General features: G+C 39.2%; 1 pseudogene; it reads left to right on the top strand.

The window, feature by feature from the left end:
- The window catches only part of LOC140926402 (uncharacterized), an 18226-nt pseudogene extending 10849 nt beyond the window's left edge, over nt 1–7377 (top strand).
- The last annotated feature ends 12623 nt before the right edge of the window (nt 7378–20000 follow it).

The following is a 20000-nucleotide window of genomic DNA, read 5'->3' as shown; positions in this document are numbered from 1 at the left end:
GGCAGTTCTGAACTCTGGTAAAATAGAGTCGGCTCGGGAAACTTGTGATATTACCTTATCGTCTGACCTTGCCTTGGTCAACAGTGGAATTTGCAGGGGCCAGGTAACCTCTCTGGAAGCACCATTCTTGTTAAGCCTTCCAGGCGAAGAGATCGCTGATGTAAACGATGTGACGAGGTGTGAACTGGTTGGGCGAGGCAACATTAAACTGGAAAGTATCACGTGTTTCCTTGGGGGCTCTTCCCTAAAATCGAACAAACGGATCGAAAACAACTCAGTTCTGCTTTTCAAGTTTCTGGTCTACGTAACATGCATACCCGACGCCAAAAGCGTAGAAGCGTGGTCAAAAGCTGGAGAATGGCTGAAGAATATTCATAAAGAATACGAGGCAAACAAAGACAGCCAATCATCTAAACCACTGAGATCCTTGAGCAGAGGTTCTATGCAAAACGCAGAAATCACCTTACGACTGGGCCAAATGTACAACATGGTGAATAACTTTGTAGCAGAAGTTCTGAAGAACGGCATTGAGTCTTTTGACGTGCAAAAACTGGTTTTCATCATTACAAGCGAGAGCGATAGATACACGAAGATAAACGTGCTGAAAGAAAAATTATTGGCAATCCCAGGAAAGGCAAGAAAGATGCGAGAATTGATGAAGAAACGAGGAATGAAAGCTTTGAAATCAATGAAGGAAAGCTTTGGCTTCTCTGAATCAAAGAAGACAAGTAATCAAGAAGATGGTATTCACGAATCTGGCTCTTACTGTTTTGGGGAGGGTGTCACCTTCACAGATTCATTCTATGAAGCACTCTTTGATGAAGTATTCTGCGACAATGGTGCTCAATTTGCTGGAGATGTTGCTGTTGTATCTAAAGAAATTTTTTTGAGCAAAAGGGAAAAGAGAGCTATCGCGATGGTGCTTTGCGCAGATGATGTGTGCAGGGTGGGTGATATTGCCAGCGGTTCTTTGGACATGAAATCATCCCGAGGAAAGGTTGAGCTTGTTGGAAAAGTTGAATCAGACCAAGCAACGATTGAAGCTAAGTCGGGCATTGATCTGGCTTATCATGACAAAAGAGAAGGGCGGACCAAGGCAGATCACAAGTTCAAGAACATTACGATGAAAACTAACAAAATCAACGAGGTTAATAGTTTCCTGAAAGGCGAAGGAGTGTATGAAGATTTAAAGATCTCTGATCAACTCGGCTTGGTGTTGACGGATCAAGATGTAGTTTTCTCAAGCTGTAACCTTTATCATGAGTACGGGCTCAATCTTAAGGCAAGGTCCGTTAGTATTGAAAATTCTAGCCTGAGATTTGACAAAGGAGCATCCATATCATCAGATCAAACTCTCAATGTCAGGGGCTCATCAGTCAAGTCTCAAAACTCTGTCTTGTTAAAGTCTGTTCAAGGAAATGTCAACTTGGATTCGTCAAGTCTTGGAGCTGGCGGCGTTGCAGCTGTAGTATCAAGCAAAGGATCAGTTTCGATGGCTGCTAGTTCAGTCTCTGGTGAGAAAGGTGCCCTTGTGAAGGCGAAGAAGGACGTAATTATTGATGTCATAGAAACGAGACACAACACGTCTTCGTCAGATAGAGGTTTTTTTAGTTCCTCAAAAGATTTAACATCGTATTCCACTGTTTCAACATCGAGTATCTCTTCCTCGTCTGGAAGTGTATCGATTGAATCAGAAGAGGGAAAGATCAGTGCGACAGCCACAGAAATTCAGGCAGCCAAAAACATAGCGATCTCAGCGAAGGAAGATGTTGTTATCCAAGACAAAGTGACTGTTCGAGAAGAAGAGCATGTGAGGAGCAACTGGTTCAGAACAAAGAGAACAAGACAAAGAACAGAAGAGCAGCATTACTCCTCATTAAATGCTGGTGGATCACTTACTATTTTATCCAGAGATTCTAATGTGGCCATGATCGGGACTGATTGTTCGGTCAGTGGCGACATGATGCTTCAAGCCGCTGGTACTGTCTTATTTAAGGACAGGATACTGTCAAAATCAAAGGAGGTTCAGTCAAGTGGATTTTCATTCTCCCTAGAAAATGGTCTATCGTTTGGGGAGAAATCCGAACGAATGATGCAGCAGCGTTTAGCTGGGCGCACCATGAAAGTTGGTCGCAACTTGTCTATTTCAGCGCAAAACTTTGACGTGAAAAATGCAATGGGTATGGATGTTGGAAACATGCTTATCGATACCGAGAACGTTAACTTCGAAGGAGCAGAATTGAATAATTCGTATTCTTGCAAAGAATGGTCGGTGGGAATTGGAATTCAGTCACCGGGTACAGTGAATGTAACCATGACAAATGCTTCCTCAAAACAGAAGCAAATCGTCAATCAAGGCACCACTGTTCGAGGAAGAACTCATTTCCTCTCGGTGCAAAATGTAAATTTGACTGCATGTAACCTAGAAACTGGTGCAATCACTGGGAACATTGAGAATTTCCATGTCATTTCCAAGCAGAGTGAAATAGAAGCGTTCGAGAAGACAACAAGTGTTGGCTTTGCCATTGGTCCTAGATTTCCTGTTCCCGAAAAGTTCGGTTACAGCGAGAGTTCAGACGTTGGGAAGTTTATAGAAAAGGCAAGCGGCATCCATTGTAGTGGACCAATAAAAGAAGAAGAGTTCAAAGTCGGTTCTCTAAACCTCAAAGGTTCATCAGTTACGGCTGATGCAGATATTGGAAATTTTGCAAAGAAAATTATCTCGGAAAAAGTTTCCAGCTACCGATCACAGTCCTCTTTCGGATTCTCCTTAGGTGTCAATAAAACAGGAGTAGACTTGGGGCTGAGTACGAGCAAGAAATCAATGGCCATGGAACACCAGGGAACTATAGCATCCTCTTCAGGAATTGTTTCCAAAGAAATAAAGAGGTCCGTTAATACAGACTTTGGCAAACATGCAAGGATCACCGATCAGCGCAAGTCGGCATTTGGATTAAACCTTAGAATAGCGAAAGACGGTGTGGGTGCAGGGCTTCAGGTAAATGATACAGGAGTAGGATTTTTTGCTTCAAAAGAAAAAATAGGAGGTCACGCGCAGTGTGGAGATTACGGCTTTGCTCTATCAGGCGGTACGTCAGGGGTTTCAGGATCTCTGCAAAATGGCGAGAACACCATCGATCTTGGCTTCTCAAAGGAGCAGCTTGATATCAATGTCAAGTCCAAAGACAGTGCTATTGGTACATCATTTGGGAAAAGAGAGATATCTGGATCTGTCCAACATAAAAACTTTGCAATGGGCGGCTCCCTCTCTAAAGAATCGAAATCAATTCAAATGAGTGCAGGAGAATTTAATGCTGGCCTATTCAGAGGAAAAAACTCGGCGACTGGAGAAAAAACTACCCGCGCAGCCGTTAAAGTCGCAGATTTTGGAATTTCTGGATCGACATCCGAGCATTGCAAAGCACTTGACCTCACAGCTGGTGATTTAAAGACTGGATTTAAGCGAGAGAAAAACAGCGAGACAGGCGAAAAGGCGACTTCTGCAACTGTTCAAGTCGCAGATGTTAAACTTGCTGGTTCAACATCCAAAAATTCAAAATCGCTCGACTTTGCAGCTGGTGATGTAAAGACTGGATTTAAGCGAGAGAAAAACAGCGAGACAGGCGAAAAGGCGACTTCTGCAACTGTTCAAGTCGCAGATGTTAAACTTGCCGGTTCAACATCCAAAAATTCAAAATCGCTCGACTTTGCAGCTGGTGATGTAAAGACTGGATTTAAGCGAGAGAAAAACAGCGAGACAGGCGAAAAGACGACTTCCGCAACTTTTCAAGTCGCAAATGCTAAACTTTCTGGTTCAACATCAAAGCATTCAAAATCGGTCGACTTTGCAGCTGGTGACGTGAAGACTGGATTTAAGAGAGAGAAAAACAGCGAAACAGGCGAAAAGACGACTTCCGCAACTGTTCAAGTCGCAGATGTTAAACTTGCTGGTTCAACATCCAAGCATTCAAAATCGCTCGACTTTGCAGCTGGTGATGTGAAGACTGGATTTAAGCGAGAGAAAAAGAGCGAGAAAGGCGAAAAGACGACTTCCGCAACTGTTCAAGTCGCAGATGTTAAACTTGCTGGTTCAACATCCAACCATTCAAAATCGGTCAACTTTGCAGCTGGTGATGTAAAGACTGGATTTAAGCAAGAGAAAAACAGCCAGACAGGCGACAAGACGACTTCCGCAACAGTTCAAGTAGCAAATGTTAAACTTTCTGGTTCAACATCAAAGCATTCAAAATCGCTCGACTTTGCAGCTGGTGACGTGAAGACTGGATTTAAGCGAGAGAAAAACAGCGAGACATGCGAAAAGACGACTTCCGCAACTGTTCAAGTCGCAGATGTTAAACTTGCTGGTTCAACATCGAAGCATTCAAAATCGCTCGACTTTGCAGCTGGTGATGTGAAGACTGGATTTAAGCAAGAGAAAAACAGCGAAAAAGGCGAAAAGACGACTTCCGCAACTTTTCAAGTCGCAGATGTTAAACTTGCTGGTTCAACATCGAAGCATTCAAAATCGGTCCACTTTGCAGCTGGTGATCTGAAGACTGGATTTAAGCAAGAGAAAAACAGCGACACAGGTGACAAGACGACTTCCGCAACTTTTCAAGTCGCGGATGTTAAACTTGCTGGTTCAACATCCAACCATTCAAAATCGGTCAACTTTGCAGCTGGTGATGTGAAGACTGGATTTAAGCAAGAGAAAAAGAGCGAGACAGGCGAAAAGACGACTTCCGCAACAGTTCAAGTAGCAAATGTTAAACTTTCTGGTTCAACATCAAAGCATTCAAAATCGCTCGACTTTGCAGCTGGTGACGTGAAGACTGGATTTAAGCGAGAGAAAAACAGCGAGACATGCGAAAAGACGACTTCCGCAACTGTTCAAGTCGCAGATGTTAAACTTGCTGGTTCAACATGGAAGCATTCAAAATCGCTCGACTTTGCAGCTGGTGATGTGAAGACTGGATTTAAGCAAGAGAAAAACAGCGAAAAAGGCGAAAAGACGACTTCCGCAACTTTTCAAGACGCAGATGTTAAACTTGCTGGTTCAACATCGAAGCATTCAAAATCGGTCCACTTTGCAGCTGGTGATCTGAAGACTGGATTTAAGCAAGAGAAAAACAGCGAAACAGGCGAAAAGACGACTTCTGCAACTATTCAAGTCGGAGCTGTTAAACTTGCTGGTTCAACATCGAAGCATTCAAAATCGGTCGACTTTGCAGCTGGTGACGTGAAGACTGGATTTAAGCAAGAGAAAAACAGCGAGACAGGCGAAAAGGCGACTTCCGCAACTATTCAAGTCGCAGATGTTAAACTTGCTGGTTCAACATGGAAGCATTCAAAATCGGTCGACTTTGCAGCTGGCGACGTGAAGACTGGATTTAAGCAAGAGAAAAACAGCGAAACAGGCGACAATACGACTTCCGCAACTATTCAAGTCGCAGATGTTAAACTTGCTTGTTCAACATCGAAGCATTCAAAATCGGTCGACTTAGCAGCTGGTGACGTGAAGACTGGATTTAAGCAAGAGAAAAACAGCGAGACAGTCGAAAAGGCGACTTCCGCAACTGTTCAAGTCGCAGATGTTAAACTTGCTGGTTCAACTTCGAAGCATTCAAAATCGCTCGACTTTGCAGCTGGTGACGTGAAGACTGGAGTTAAGCAAGAGATATACAGCCACACAGGCGAAAAGGCGACTTCCGCAATTGTTCAAGTCGCAGATGTTAAACTTGCTGGTTCAACATCGAAGCATTCAAAATCGCTCGACTTTGCAGGTGGCGACGTGAAGACTGGATTTAAGCAAGAGAAAATCAGCGAGACGGGCGAAAAGACGACTTCCGCAACTGTTCAAGTCGGAGATATTAAACTTGCTGGTTCAACATCCCAGCATTCAAAATCGCTCGACTTTGCAGCTGGTGATGTGAAGACTGCATTTAAGAAAGAGAGAGACAGCGAGATAGGCGACAAGACGACTTCCGCAACTGTTCAAGTCGCAGATGTTAAACTTGCTGGTTCAAGATCAAAGCATTCACAATCGCTCGACTTTGCAGCTGGTGATGTGAAGACTGGATTTAAGATAGAGAAAAACAGGGAGATAGGTGACAAGACGACTTCCGCAACTGTTCAAGTCGCGGATGTTAAACTTGCTGGTTCAACATCCAAGCATTCAAAATCGCTCGACTTTGCAGCTGGTGACGTGAAGACTGGATTTAAGCAAGAGAAAAACAGCGAGACAGGCGAAAAGACGACTTTCGCAACTGTTCAAGTCGCAGATGTTAATCTTGCTGGTTCAACATCCAAGCATTCAAAATCGCTCGACTTTGCGGCTGGTGACGTGAAGACTGGAGTTAAGCGAAAGAAAAACAGCGAGACAGGCGAAAAGACGACTTCCGCGACTTTTTAAGTCGCAGATGTTAATCTCTCTGCTTCAACATCGAAGCATTCAAAATCGGTTGACATTGCAGCTGGTGACGTGAAGACTGGATTTAAGCGAAGGATAAACAGCGAGACAGGCGAAAAGGCGACTTCCGCTTCTATTCAAGTCGCAGATGTTAAACTTGCTGGTACAACATCGAAGCATTCAAAATCGCTCGACTTTACAGCTGGTGATGTGAAGACTGGATTTACGCAAGAGAAAAACAGCGAAATAGGCGACAAGACGACTTCCGCAACTGTTCAAGTCGCAGATGTTATTCTTGCTTGTTCAACATCCAAGCATTCAAAATCGCTCGACTTTGCAGCTGGTGATCTGAAGACTGGATTTAAGAAAGAGTAAAACAGCGAGACAGGCGAAAGGGCGACTTCCGCAACTATTCAAGTCGGAGATAATAAACTTGCTGGTACAACATCGAAGCATTCAAATCCCTCGACTTTGCTGCTGGTTACGTGAAGACTGGATTTAAGCGAGAGATAAACAGGGAGACAGGCGAAAAGACAACTTCCGCAACTATTCAAGTCGCAGATGTTAAATTTGCTGGTTTAACATCGAAGCTTTCCAAATCGCTCGACTTTGCAGGTGGTGGTGTGAAGACTGGGTTTCAACAACAGAGAAATGCCTTGACTGGAGAGACAGCGACATCTACTGGTTTTAAGGCGGGTGATTTCGAACTTGCTTGTTGTACCTCTGAGAAGTGCAAATCATTGTTCATGGAAGCGGGAGATGTTAGAACTGGCTCTGAGCATCAGACAAATGTCATGACTGGAGAGACAACGACATCTGCCGGTTTAATGGGGGCTGATTTCGAAGTTGCTGGCTCTACCGCTGAGAAGTCCAAATCATTGCTCATGAAAGCGGGAGATGTTACAACTGGCGTTCAGCAATAGACAAATGCACTCAGTGGAGAGACAACGACATATTCAATATTCTGAGTTGCAGACATCTGCAGGTTTGAATGGATTCCGGGACCTGTTTTGAAGGACGTCGAGCTAAACGAGTGGGACGATGTCGGAAATCGGTTTTAGTTTTACATGTTATTTGTTGATAAGTTCCTGCTAGTTTTTTGATCCAGTCATAGAGCTAACCGAAACTAAAGCCAAAGCAATCACGTAGTTACTTTCGCACTTAACTGAACACTGCTCTAACCAGAATCGTTCATTCCAGTTAAAGTTGTAAATTACAGAAATTCTTATCTGCGTGCTGCTAGAAATAAATTATTGTAATAAGAAAGTGGAAGTGATCAATATGGCTATTTTTTATATCATCAGTATTCTAATTCAGAGGCCAATGTTCCTCATGTTCAAGTTCAATTTATTAGTTCATGATATACACAAAAATACCGCAAGTAAGGGTCCTGTATTTTCTCAAGTTATCCTATACACGTTCTTACATAATTGGTAATTAGCACAAATTTAGGCTGTGTAGGTTCTTAAATAGATGCTTATTTTCTGTAGAAACAAATTACGTTGTAGCTAATAGAATTTAGTGCTACTTAGCCTATTCCTGATATAAAATCTGCATACCAAGTTAGTATTTATGTAAAAATGACTAAAATAAAAAAAATTTGAAGCACTGATCACATTAATTTTGAAGTCCTTCTTCAGAAGATAACATTCATGTATACATGAACTATGGTGCCTTAGATTTAAAAAAAACGAGAACCTGTTTCAAATTTTAGGCTAAACAGCTTCTTGTATATAGGGGGTCTAACTGGCTAATTATAGGCTAACAGGTTTTTTGAAACTAGGTTCTTACTTGCGGGTTTTTACTGTATATCTTACTAGAAATTGGCACCGTCCGCGATCTGTCAAGTTGAGCAACCGTGACGAAGACGGTAGGTGTGAGAATTAACTCAGTCTCTGTGATTTGCGCTAAAATTAAGGATATTTAAAAACATAAAGAATGGCTTACAAATTTACAAGTAAATCTATGTTGCAATGCATTTCTATTTTTAAATGTAGTATTGCAGTTGATTAATATTTTCTCTTCCCAATATTTGCTGCCTTGAGGAGTGCTATTGCATTATTATTGAGGAGTATTATTATTATTATTATTATTATTATTATTATTATTATTATTATTATTATTATTATTATTATTTGAGGAGTATTATCGCTTTGAGGAGTATTATTGCAATATGCATTGGATCTTATCACGGGATGCACTTTTCTGTTTTCATATAGTCTACACCTTATTCCAAAAAGGCCGTCATTTTACCGTTCTTTAACTTTCAATTTAGTCCTTTTGCCTCGTTCTTAAGCTCAAAATTCAAACGGAAAAGATTTGGCTTGAATGCGGAACGAAGGCCGCCTTTGAATGCCAACATAGACCTTTTTCGTAAATGGCGCCTAATAAATTGTTCTCTTGTCTTTACGCTTAAATTGTCGTCACTAGCCTCGTTAGCGTGTAAAAATTGAAAAGAATTTTTGCTTTCAAATGAGGCTGGTGAGGAAAATTAGGATAAAGAGAAGAGAATAATTAATTAGCCGCCATTTATGAATTCGGTCTATAATAATATACTAAAATGGCGGTCGGATGAGGTGTTGGGTAAGTGTGTAACGGGACGATGGGCCCCGTTCCCTATCCCAGACAATATTCTGGGATAGGGATAACAGTCAACGTAAAAGGCGACTTCAGATTCAGCGCGAGCAGCAAAGAAGTAGCTTCGCGAGGTTTTGCGAGTCACGTATTTCTAGTAATATTTATTTCGGTGACGTAAATTGGAATTAGGTTAGGCTAATCCACGAGACGTTTTGCGTAAGAATCAGGCCTTAGTCCATCTTCCGTCCTCAATCTCCCGCTTTTGACCTACACCAGCGATATCGATCGCACAGTCAATCAAAATTTGCTAAAAATGGTGTCTGGATGTGCACGCACCGCCCATCGCTGCTCTACTAAACTAAAGCGAGAAAAGGGCGAAGGCTTTTGCCCTGTTTAAGTAGGCCAAACATTTCAAATGAGGCAAGTTTTTCAAGTCCTCACGAAAGCAACTAAAGTAGCCAAGTAAATCCAGTAGGCCAAGAAAGTAATTCAAAGAAAGGTCAATCAAGACAAGTAACTAAAATATATAACAATTATTCACCGAAGTGGAGGTGGCTAGTGCTGTGGATATTTACCGAACTGCGAAGCAGTGAGGTAAATATCCACGACTAGCCACCGACACTGAGGTGAATAATTGTTTTAGTATATACTAAAACAGTGAGATAATTGAGCACAAAAATGACGATTTTTAACTCAAATACTGTTGCCAACGATTACAATTTTGGCGCGTAATGACCGGGCGGCCGCGGCCGTCGCTTTTTCTTGCCGACAATTAAAACTTTTGAAGGCATTTGTTTAGCTCTTGCGGGAAAATTTCTTCAAAAGGAGTTGTGAATTCTTTTTGTATTTAAAATCATTCTATAAAAAAAGATTATTAACTTTAGTTTTAAGCTTATTTATGAACAACTCAACTAAATAAATTAACGCAAGACTTAAACTTAATTTGCATTTGTAAACAAAAAACTTTTTCACCGGTTTTATCGATAAATTCGTGTCAAAAAGTCAAAGTTTTACCTATTAAAACTTCCAATCCGAACTTCGTCACCTTCTTCGTGTATTTCGGAAACAGCTTGCTTGATTAGTTGTGAAATTTCTTTGTTTGCTTACGGCAGCAAACCGGGAAGGCATTTTGCTCGCAACTTACGCGAGTTTGGCGTCGCTCGCTCGGAGGAACTGGAGGTGAATCAGTGAATAGTGCAGGATATTCACTGATTGAGTAACCAATCAGAGCGCGCGAAAAACGCTATCCACCGTTTTAGTATATACTAAATAGATTTAGCCAGGGCTAAAAGCAAAGCTCTGGTTGATAATACTTATAAACAAAAAAAATAAATCGTGTAATGCTAAACGACGACGACAATGAAAACGGCTTCAAGACTAATAGATCTAATTAGCAAAAAAAAAAAAATTGCACGTACAGCACACTTTTTCTTTTAATTAGCAAAAAGCAAATTTGCACGTGCAGCACATTTTTTGTCTTTCCCTTGCCGTTGTTTTGCACGACTACAACGCTGTTTTGTACGACTCGAACGTCAAACTTCCTAGTTACATATTATTTTTAGGGAGGAATTGTCGTATGTGTTTACCCAATATTTTGTTTCCTGTGTTCATGTTCGCTTTTATTTTTCACTGCCGCTCATTTTCACCTTGTTGGCCACTCCTTGCTGGTCGCTAGCATTTCTCATTTTCTCACCGCCGCTTTGAATTTCCATGTTCGTCACCTTTGTTTTCAATAACACTGGACGAAAAAACGGATTTGCCTAAGTTTGCTAGTTGAGCAAATCTATTGTAAATTTAGGGTACTAATGTTGCTACTTATTTGTTCTCGGTGCAAATTTTGTTCGAAAGTGAAAGTTTACTTTTCTGCAAGGGTGGCGTAAATGTGGAGTAAATATCAAGTTTACAGATATTTTGTTTCACTTTTGCTCCCCATAGTAAATTTGGTGTTTAGATTCAAATTTGCCGCCATTTTGTTCTCTGTGTAAAAATCGAACGTCAAAAATGAATGTTTGCTTGATATTTTCTGGCATAGCAAAGTTACTGTGTAAATTTATTGTTACTAGGGGCGTAAATTTAAGCAAAATATGATCAAAGAACTATCTTTACGACCACTTTAACCAACGTTTGCACATTTACCAAACTTCACAGTGATATTTCACGCAAGTTTTGATTTTCCATTGCCCCGTTTCAATCACCATCACATTCTTCTCAAAGTTTATCATATTACTTGCTGCAGCTGGTTATTTCGGGTAAGGCCATCCCCCCTTTTTTTTGTCTAGCGTCGAATGCGTTTCCTGATATTGGGACGGTGGCTCGGAAAAAAAAATATCACAAGAAATCTCGGAATAGGAGGCCCTGACGTAAAACGTTACCATTTACGATTCGGGTGAACAAAATGCACAATATGTGAAGGGTTTGAACCCAGGAGTCATTTCAATAGTAGATTGCAGAGTTTCATCGTCCGGGTGAATGTAGTCCTGAATGCACTCCGTCGCAAGATCAGCCGCCATGTTTGTTGTTTCCCAGGCTTCCACGTGACTTTGGCACATGCGCGATCTCATTTACATTGTCACGTGCGGCTTTTGAACCAATAGAATAGTGTAAAATAAACTTTCGTTGAACAGTTCAAATTCACGCGGACTTCACAAGCGATACAGCGTTGCAAAACGAGTAGTTTTGCAATTTTCGGATAATAGAAAGCCTGTCTTTCTATTCAGCTGTTCTATTACGATTTATACCTTTGTTATTTTCGAGAGACAGTGATCAGTTGCGATATTCTTCACATAAAGCCTGTTTCCAAGTCATCAACTCAGCTGGATTGCAGAAAGGTATGTTCTTCTTGATATCGTGGTTCGTTTACTTACTTTGGTTTTCTAATAACTTTGCGTAAGCTTAAAGCCTCAAATATAAATCTTAAAATTTAAGATGCATGCACAGGTATGCCATTGATTGATTCCTTTTTGTTTACTGCAGAAATAACTGTACTCTTTGTTGCGCATCGTCTTCTTTAATGGCATAATCTTAAGTAGCCAGATCTTGAGCTGTGCAGGCAAACATTTCTTTTACACCAATATAAGTCGGGGATGTGACCTTAGCATGTCCATAATTCAGTAATTTGGCTTGTTGTACAGCTGAGTTAATATGTTAGATCTTTGGGGTTACTGTACTTTTCAGGTGACAGCACTTGACAAAGCAGTGGTCACTATAATTTATTATTTAATATTCTACTACATTTCAAATGACAAATGATTTTCCTTTTGAAATTTTTACAGTCAAAAACTCTTGTTTTACATCTATACATAATTATGGTTCAGTGATATTGTGAAATCTTAATTTGGTTCATTTTGCAAGTGACTGCATAAGTTTGCCAGATCTTGAAGCATATGTGTCATTCTGAGTGACCATTGTATTATTGTTCCACATTTAAATGACAGATGATTCTTATTTCATAAATTGTACCATCCAAAACTCTTATGGTTCAGTGATACTGTGAGATCTTAATTTTGGTTCATTTTGCGAGTGACGGCACTTGCCAGATCTTGAAGCCTACAGTATGTGTCATTCTGAGTGACCACCGTATTATTGTTCCACATTTAAATGACAAGTGATTCTTCTTTTATAACTTGTACCATCCAAAACTCTTATGGTTTATACATATGGTTCAGTGATATTGTGAGATCATAATTTTGGCTCATTTTGCGAGTGACGGCATATGCCAGATCTTGAAGCCTATGTGTCATTCTGAGTGACCACCGTATTATTGTTCCACATTTAAATGACAAGTGATTCTTCTTTCATAAATTGTACCATCCAAAACTCTCATGGTTTATACATATGTTTCAGTGATATTGTGGGATCTTAATTTTGGTTCATTTTGCGAGTGACGGCATTTTTTTCATTTCGCGAGTGAAGCCTATGTGTCATTCTGAGGGACCACCGTATTATTGTTCCGCATTTAAATGACAAGTGATTCTTCTTTTATAAATTGTACCATCCAAAACTCTTATGGTTTATACATATGGTTCAGTGATATTGTGAGATCTTAATTTTGGCTCATTTTGCGAGTGACGGCATATGCCAGATCTTGAAGCCTATGTGTCATTCTGAGTGACCACTGTATTATTGTTCCACATTTAAATGACAAGTGATTCTTCTTTCATAAATTGTACCATCCAAAACTCTTATGGTTTATACATATGCTTCAGTGATATTGTGAGATCTTAATTTTGGTTCATTTTGCGAGTGACGGCATTTTTTTCATTTTGCGAGGGAAGCCTATGTGTCATTCTGAGGGACCACTGTATTATTGTTCCGCATTTAAATGACAAGTGATTCTTCTTTCATAAATTGTACCATCCAAAACTCTTATGGTTTATACATATGCTTCAGTGATATTGTGAGGTCTTAATTTTGGCTCATTTTGCGAGTGACGGCATATGCCAGATCTTGAAGCCTATGTGTCATTCTGAGTGACCACCGTATTATTGTTCCACATTTAAATGACAAGTGATTCTTCTTTTATAAATTGTACCATCCAAAACTCTTATGGTTTATACATATGTATCAGTGATATTGTGAGATCTTAATTTTGGCTCATTTTGCGAGTGACGGCATATGCCAGATCTTGAAGCCTATGTGTCATTCTGAGTGACCACTGTATTATTGTTCCACATTTAAATGACAAGTGATTCTTCTTTCATAAATTGTACCATCCAAAACTCTTATGGTTTATACATATGGCTCAGTGATATTGTGAGATCTTAATTTTGGTTCATTTTGCGAGTGACGGCATTTTTTTCATTTTGCGAGTGAAGCCTATGTGTCATTCTGAGTGACCACCGTATTATTGTTCCACATTTAAATGACAAGTGATTCTTCTTTCATAAATTGTACCATCCAAAACTCTTATGGTTTATACATATGGTTCAGTGATATTGTGAGATCTTAATTTTGGCTCATTTTGCGAGTGACGGCATATGCCAGATCTTGAAGCCTATGTGTCATTCTGAGTGACCACCGTATTATTGTTCCACATTTAAATGACAAGTGATTCTTCTTTCATAAATTGTACCATCCAAAACTCTTATGGTTTTTACATATGGTTCAGTGATATTGTGAGATCTTATTTCAGTTTTTATTTACACTTAAAAGAGTCATAATGAAACAAATGCGGATTCAACAGAAATAGGCATTTCTGCTCTCTACTTTAACACCTGTTCCAAAAAACATATTATATATTTAATGGAAAAGGTAGTAGGAATAAAATGCAGGGAGAAATTTTTCTCACAAATATCCTCAAACTGTTCCTTTGATTAAGAGAGTGTTTTCAGCTTTTAGCATCGTGTCATTGTTCTGCAACCCAATCATTTACACTGAGTATGAGCAGTACATGCTTGTTTACCAACTGTGGGTTACTTGTTGGCTGCTAAATCATGGCTCTTCATTTTTCTTTCAGAAAAAAAATTAAAGGGCCAATATGCTCTGAGGGAGTCAACTAGCATCAGTTAGTCAGACAAGGACAAGTACCTAGCATGTATGTCCGTTGCATATATGTCATCAGAGGAGTCAGGTTCAGATGAGGACCTCCCAAACAGGGAAAATCTCTGTGTAAGGCCACTTTCCTGGCAGAGCATTGAGGTTAATGGTTTAATGGCTCAGTTGGACCGAAAAGTTGGATGGTGTCAAAGCCAATGAAAATAATGGTAATAGAGCACACAGTGAGACCAGCATCAAACCAAGGAGCACCAGATGATGCTCCTGAGTTTGCTCTGGCTCCCACCACTTACAATAGAAAAAGGAACTTGATCATAAGCATAACACAGATAATTTTTTGAAGAACATTCAGAAAAGAAGAAGACATTTAAGATAAAAATGTACAAAATAATAATAACACTCAAGTTCAAGTTGACATGCATCATGATTCAGTTCCTTTTCAGTTAAGTTCCTAGAACCATATTTACTCAGTAGACAATTGCACAATTTTTTGAGTTTTGATGAAGACCTACAATGTAGTAAGTGAATATCCTTTGACACCCATGGGAAGGAGCCACGTTAAAACTAGGTAAATTACCAAAGCTCAAAGAGATTTGTCACAATCCAATGAAGACCTTGCCTGTGTTGCAGACACTCTAAACCTTCTGTATAGAGCACTGCCTTAAAAAGTGCCACTCTGAGGACTAAATCTAGCCAATACACCCCATAGTGGAGTAATTACTGGACTCCAAATGCCATGATCCTATTTTGTTCTTGGCATATTTTATGAAAAAAAGAGTGCAGTTATGTTTTATGCAAAAAAAAAAAAACGTGTGTGATATGTTCAGTTTTTTGATAAGCATGGCTTAAATTTTAATCACCTGCATGCCAATAACAATAATAATGATGATGAATTAAAGAAGTTCTACAGAGCTTTCATAGTGTATAGATTGCGTTTGGATAATTTGGATATTTAATCAGTCCAATACTGCAAGCAAAACAGCTGATCATGTGAATCAGAAAAAAATTGCTCAAATTTTTAGCAAATAATTTGATTTTAGTAAAAAAAATAAATGTAATAAATCATTTATGGTCATATAATAATACAAGAATTTTACCAAATCATATTATTTACAGTGATATAATAATAATAATAATAATAATAATAATAATAATAATAATAATAATAATAATAATAATACAAGTATTTAACCAAATCAGTGGATAGCAGATTTGCTTTCATAACCTGAAAAGCTTTTGGCTACCTATAGGATGAGAGTAAAATTGGGGTGTCATTTCATGCTAGTTTTAGAAGTTTAGCAGTAAATGAAGCACCTGTAAAATAAAATACATGTACATGCTAAAAAGGTGACAAAATTAACCTTATTAGTGTTTACTGCTGGGTAAAAATATATCAAAGTTGTACCCAAATCATAGAAATGCACAGAGCTTTCGCATAGTAACTCATTTTATTTACAAGAAATATTTTTATATAACTGATTTGGTTAAAAATGAATCATACAGATGTATCTCCCCTTGGGGTAAGTGAATAGCACTAGGTACACTATATAATATTATTCACTGCCTGTTTTGGGTAGTGGATAATATTTATCAGATGAAAACAAGTTCTTATAAATAATAATTAGAGGAATATCGCTTATCATAATAATTTGAAGCTAATTTTATTTCCTGTGGTTGATGTTCTGTCCATTAGTAAGGATGTCACATCTACATTGGGAGTGATGTGTACGTGTTGTCATCGTACAACCATTTGCCAATAGTATCAATTGAATCTAGAAAGAGTATATTTGAAGTATACCACTCAAATGGAGTTACGTTTTTCCTGTACCAACCTTAGATAATTATGAACCAGCTAGTGTTGACTTGCACTTTCAAACCCAATGTACATTCTTATACACTTATGAAGTTAGATAGTTTCACATTGTATGTGCTTTAATATTTAAAGGCATATATTTTGTGGTACATGGAGTGCCCTGCAGAGGCCAATGGAACTTTCTTTTAATTTATCTTGCTTTTTATTGTACAGTGTATATTAAAGATAATAAAGTCATTTTATTCTTGAAATTTTGTTTGGTGTCTAAATTGTTTGTCAGTCATTTATGGTACCAAGTAAAAATAAGAAACATGTGGATAATGATGTTTTGATCAAATTTGCTATCTTGAGTGAAAGTGTAAAAAAGTGATATTTTAATCAACTTTGTTTACCTTACTTAAAGTATGGAAAACTGCTATCATGGCAATATTTGCCATCCTGAGCAAAGATACAGAAGAACTGAAATTTGATCAACTTTGCTACAATGGGGAAAAGTATGGGAAACTACTGTTTTGATCATATCTGCCATCCTGAGCAAAATTGAGAATAAAGTGGTACTTGGCCAAATTTGCTACCCTGAGCAAAACAGTGGCAAACGCCTATTTTGATCATATTTGCCACACTGAGCAAAGATAAGGAAGAAGTGATAATTTGACCTCATTTACTACCCTGGGCGATACACAAATAAAGTGAATTTTTCCTCAGATTTACTATCCTGGGCATAACTGTTGAAAAATGAGTTTTGGTCACTTTTGCTACATTGAGCAAAAATGTGGCAAATTACTCCTTTGACCGAATTTGCTATAGAGAGCAAAAGCATTCAAAAATTCATCTTCGATCGCTTTTGCCCATTTGGGCAAAAACCTGACAAATGTCAGTTTTGCTATCAAGTTTGACACCCCTGTAAATGCCTTGATAAAGTAAAGGTTATCCTTGTTTTTACACACGGGCCAAATTTGAGGCAAATTCGGCATTTACCACCTTTGCCACTAATGCAAAATTATGGCAAAGTTGGTCCTATGTCATGTGGCAAAATTGAGCAAAATTAAGCAAATGTGGCATTTGCAGATGATTTGCTCCAAATTTGCTATAGAGGTAAATCCGTTTTTTCGTCCAGTGTAACTCGCTCTAGCTCTTTCTCTGTTATCCACGTTAGTGTAAACATAAAAAATAACGCCGAAAAAGACACGACTTTGCTGTTGTTTTTTCTTTCTAAACGTCCGGGCGGCCATGTGATTTCCTTCCAAATAAAATCTTGAGTTGCATTTGGGTTGCTATACCTGTTGATTGAGTTATGTTACATTGGTATGCCTGTGGTGCAGACGGACGGTCGCTCGCTCGCTCGCTAGGTGTACGGTCACGTGATTACCAAATTTTCTCGGATGGGTAGATTACCACATTTCCTTAGTTATGGGGCTCCCCCCCCGCGCGGCACCCGCTATAATGTATCATATATAATGTATCTACCAACAACCCAGAAATCATTGCTGGCAGTCACTGTAACATTTCTCGGTGACTGAGGAAAGCCGTGAAAATGTAAGTATAATTTTCCACTTTTGTCTCCATGTTGGAGATGACTTTTGCTATATTCCATTTTTAAATCTTAGAGAAAGCTGAGTAATTTTGGGATGCGGGTAGTCATGAAGCAAAGGTGTCTCAGGTCACGTTGGTGTTGCTATGGGAATGATATTTAGTCCTTGGCTAAATAAAAACACAAAAATACTTTAAGCTTATATACAATCAACGTTTTGCTTTTACATTGCCTTCTATTCATAGAAATAAAGCTCTGCTTTTTATCGTATATCCCAGTTGTTTTCCAGCTTTCAATTTCTAACGCTGTCTATATATACATATATCCAGTAAGCTTAAGCTTGCTTAATTCAAGTTGTAGGTTGTATTTAAATAACGGTCAGTATAAAACACGGACTGCGGACTGCAGACTACGGACTGCGGACTGGGTATAAAATATGGACTAGCTATAAAACGCGGACTAGAAAATACGGACTGGGTATAAAACACGGACTAGGTATAAAACGCGGACTGCAGACTGCGGACTGGGTATAAAATACGGACTACGGACTACTTTGGTAGAAACGGTGCTAATTGGTTCTAGGTAAGGAAAAGTAAGATCAAAAGATCGCTAAATAGCAAGACACGTGAGTTAAAGTTGTAAATACTCCTACAAATTCTTGGTGGAGGTGTGCTGCCCGGTTCTCTGAATCATGAGCCGGATCAAAATACTATTTTCTTAACCCATTTGTAGACCTTGCCTCGGTCTCCAACAATCATGAAAGGGGTCAGGATCAGGGGGGTACTCCCTTATATAAGGGAAGGGTAGGGGTTTTCGGCCATTTTGGTCTGAAAACACTTTGCCCATTTTGGTCTGGAATCGGGTATGGTTTTTCGAGGGAACTACGGGAACGTACATGAATGGACGTATTTATCGTTTCAATTCCAAATGAATAGGAACGAAATAGAAATGTGCGACTTCGAAATGCATTTGGAGAATCTTTTTGTTTCCGCTCTAACTTGGTAATGATGACATAATTTCTGCCTAATTATACCTAACCGGTTCCAGGCTCCGAGATAGCTGGGTCCGCTGAATTGAGAAAGCTCGAACACGAAAATAAAATGGGAAAAAACTGGGAAGTCTCCCCAACTATCTGAGAGCCTGGAACAGGCTAAATTAGGCCAGGTCCGAAAATGGGTATGGATTTTAGAGATCTGGTCTGAAAATGGGTGTGGAAAATAACATTTTTTGGTCTGCAATAAGATCAGGATTCGGAGAACCGGGCACCACCCCCCACCAAGAATTCCCAGTAGTGCCCCCCTCCGGGGATAAGGAGCAGGGTGTAAATCATGTCATCATAATCATTGCTTGGAATATAACGTTGGATGACTCATTTCGGTTATTATTCACGTATGTCAGTAATCCCTCCCCCCTTGCCCTCCTCTCTAAATACCGCTTTTGTGCATCGCGGAATGCCCTACATTGACCTTCTCGTCTGAGTTCTTCATTCAGTCCTCATAGGGAATTGTGGCATTCGATAAGAATTTTATTGATCTGACTAACACCAATACTATTTTTTTAATTCGGTGCTTCTTATTGGTTTAAAACTGCAAATTGAAATCTCTTCTAACTCCTTCTTTTTATAAAATTCAGAGTTAAATTTCAGTTGCCTTGAGTACCGGCATAACCTTCCTTCTCCGTGGAAAAAATAGACTACGTGAACAGCCAAGGGAATGTTAAAGCTGGGACTACTGTTTTTGCTAGTTTTGCTGCTTTCCATTTCTCTCAGTTTTACCTTTCTAAAGCTGTTTTTATTTACATAGTCCGTAGTCCGCGTTTTATACCCAGTCCGTGTTTTATACTCAGTCCGGAGTCGGCATTTTATACCTAGTCCGTATTTTATACCCAGTTCGCAGTCCGCAGTCCGTGTTTTATACTGACCGATTTAAATAAGTGTATTTTTGTGTGGTGAATGTCCATTCAGCAAATTCCCTTCGGTTTGTTTATTATGTAGCTACATATTGTCTGTATCCGAGAAAAATCCATGTTCATTTGTTCAGCATGAGAAAGAATGACAACTATTTAATCTTATTATTCATTCTTTGTTAGTCAGTTTGCGCATCCTAAAACAAAAAACTCATTTTCTCTGGAAGGCAGTAAGTTTGGACATAATCCCCTGATAATTAGTAGGTGATGTG

This window comes from Porites lutea, chromosome 2, assembly GCF_958299795.1.
Source record: "Porites lutea chromosome 2, jaPorLute2.1, whole genome shotgun sequence".
Lineage (NCBI taxonomy): Eukaryota > Metazoa > Cnidaria > Anthozoa > Scleractinia > Poritidae > Porites > Porites lutea.
Note: the sequence above shows the minus strand (reverse complement) of the source record. Positions and strands in the feature narration are given on the sequence as shown.